Source organism: Mastomys coucha, unplaced genomic scaffold, assembly GCF_008632895.1.
Source record: "Mastomys coucha isolate ucsf_1 unplaced genomic scaffold, UCSF_Mcou_1 pScaffold20, whole genome shotgun sequence".
In the NCBI taxonomy this organism is placed as follows: domain Eukaryota; kingdom Metazoa; phylum Chordata; class Mammalia; order Rodentia; family Muridae; genus Mastomys; species Mastomys coucha.
This window is the reverse complement of record NW_022196903.1, coordinates 62455960-62458851: the sequence shown is the minus strand read 5'-3', so window position 1 is coordinate 62458851 and position 2892 is coordinate 62455960. Positions and strand designations below refer to the sequence as shown.

Below are 2892 nucleotides of genomic sequence, written 5' to 3'. Positions count from 1 at the left end.
TCTTTTTTGATAGCTTTTGGTTGAATGTTGAATTTATTTGATATTAGAATGGCTACTCCAGCTTTTTTCTTGGGACCATTTGCTTGGAATATCTTTTTCCAGCCTTTCACTCAGAAGTAGTATCACTGAGGTGTGTTTCCTGTATATAGCAAAATGTTGTGTTCTGTTTATATATCCAGTCTGTTACTCTACTTCTTTTTATTGGGAAATTGAGTCCATTCATGTTAAGAGATATTAAAAAAACATGATCTTTGCTTCCTTTTACATTTTCTTTAAAAGTTAAAATTTTTCTAAGGAATTAAGAGAGTAAATATTCACTGAGATCAAAACATTGGAACGAAAACAGGATCGTGTTTTGTGATCTGCTGTTATGGTTAAGGAAGGCAATGTCAGTATACAATTAGTGGAGAAAAAAAAATTTACCCTCAGAGATGACAAGGGATCTGCACTAAAACTTCTGGAAGTATAGAGAAATTTTGTTATTTTATTTTTAAAAAATTCTAAAACAGTTGTTTGATTGGGTTTTAAGTTGAGACAGGGATATAGAGGAAGGTATTAAACTAAATTGTATTTTTGTGTTTCTTCCTCATGTTTCCCATCTAATTCTTCCCCCTCTCATTCTCTACATTCAGCATTTTGTTTGCCTCTTGGGAGTCATCCTGATCTAGATGAATGTATTTCCTAAGACAACAGTCACTTCACCATTATGCACTCTATCCATATGGTTCTTTCTATTGACAATTAAGGAAGAGAATTATGTAATTATCTCTATACTGTCTTATGGCTGTCATTAACTCTTCATCATAAGTCTTCAAAGAATAAAGACTAGTCACAAAAATATCTTACTGTCATGTGCTGTGTATAAAGCTCAGGCAAATATAAAACTCAGTGGAGAAATATTGAACATTTATGCCTCAGATCATACAAAACACCAAAATGTCTACTTTTGCCATTTATATATAAAACAATAGCAGAGATACAAGAAATGCAATAAGAAATGAGCAATAAAATGAATGAAATAAGATGTTTGCTAATGTTATTAGTGTACAAATTCATAAATCAAGGAAACTCAACATAAATATTTGAAAGTAATTACAATAAAATCTCTACATACATTGAGGATAGAATAGCTCATGTATCTTAGAAGCATACAAGTTAGTAGAGCATATATCTGTGTTGATATTGTGAACTGCTTTTAAAAAAATGAATGTATTTATTTTTTTAATATCCCTAAGAACATCATGGACATGTACCATCAAAGGACAGATGATGGTGCTGTGTCGACTGAAACTAAAAGACACCAGTGGGGAGGTTAAGAGCACTGACTGCTGGCCTAGAGGGTCTGAGTTCAATTCTCGGCATCCTTATGATGATCCACAACCATCTGTATTGGTATCAGATTCCATCTTCTGGTGTATGAGTGTATGTGGTGTTTTTTTGTATTTGCATGTGTTTGTATCTATCTTTTTGAACACAGAATACCTACATACAAAATAAATAAATAAATAAATAAATAAATAAATAAATAAATAAATAAGGATATAGCTGTCATTCACCTAATGGGTGCTGAGAATCAAACCCATGTCACTTTCAGGATAAACAAATGCTCTTAAGCACTGAGCTTTCTCTCCAGTCACATAAATGAGATTTAAATGGATAGTATCAGCAGTTTGCTAATAAAAATCAATGTAATGCAGATAATATTCCTAAAACAGTTTCAAAAGTTGGTAAACTCAGTCTGAAATTTATGTAGATAGTCAAAGGAAAGCATAACTAGGAAAACTGGAACCCTAGAAATGTATTTGGTATTACGTCTTCTGACTTTATTCTTACATGTTGTACAAAATTAGAATGATCACGACTGTGGTGCACTCCTGCCCCCAGAGGCATTGCAGGTGTGTTTGTGCCATATGAATGTCAGTAAGAGGCAGAGAAGATAAAGGCTATGTCTATACTCAGCTCAGTGTCCTAACCTATTATCATCTGAGTGATTAGTAACCTAACATTCCCTGAGATAAGTAAGCCTAAGGCAGACTGAATGTCATGAGTCAAGAGCAGACTGTCTTATAGGATGGGGAGCCAGAGACTAAAAGAACTCAGCCTATAACCAGGGCCAAGGGCATGAGTGAGCCCAAGACTGGCAATACTTTGAAGGGGCTGTTCAGGTGGACAAGATGGGGAACAAGACCACAGTGTTCACAAGAAAAGTGCAAAAAGGCCCAGACAGGGAGCTAGCCTGATAACACCACCAGTGTTAGATGATAGTGCATGAACAGGGAATAGAACACCTAAGATCACACCTGAAATGCCTCCAGAATCTTAGAGAGACCTGTGACATCTGAGAAATACTTAGAGTGGGTGGTTCACGAGGAGAAGCAGATGGGGCAGGCATGTCTCTCACTTCTGCTTTCATGGAGTTTATGTTATGAATTGTATCACTGTGGGAGGCTCCTCAACATGCTGTAGGCAGTAATAAATTGCCGTATCTTCAGATTCCAGGCTGTTGATGGTGAGAGAATAATCTGTCCCAGATCCACTGCCACTGAACCTTGATGGAACTCCCTCTACCAAGTTGGTTACATAATAGATCAGGGTCTTTAGAGATTTTCCTGGTTTCTGCTGGTACCAGCTTAAATAACTTTTAATGTCCTGACTCGCCTTGCAAGTGATGGTGACACCCTCTCCCAGAGATGCAGACATGGAGGATGGAGACTGGGTCATCTGGATGTCACATCTGGCACCTAGGAGTGGAGACATTGAATATCCACATAGGTAAATATGAAAAAAAGATGACAAATACCTGTCAACATTAATCATAGTATAACAGTGAAATTGCCATTTTAGTTCATTTTACCTGGAAACCAGAGCAACAAAAACCCAAAAAACTGGGTA

The 2892-nt window shown here is 36.4% G+C and overlaps 1 non-coding gene across 1 annotated transcript; it reads left to right on the top strand.

Moving 5' to 3' along the window:
* The first annotated feature begins 1873 nt into the window (after positions 1-1873).
* Positions 1874-2007, top strand: LOC116100191. Its single transcript, XR_004122527.1, has one exon. It is a non-coding gene; the product is annotated as a small nucleolar RNA SNORA17 (small nucleolar RNA).
* The last annotated feature ends 885 nt before the right edge of the window (positions 2008-2892 follow it).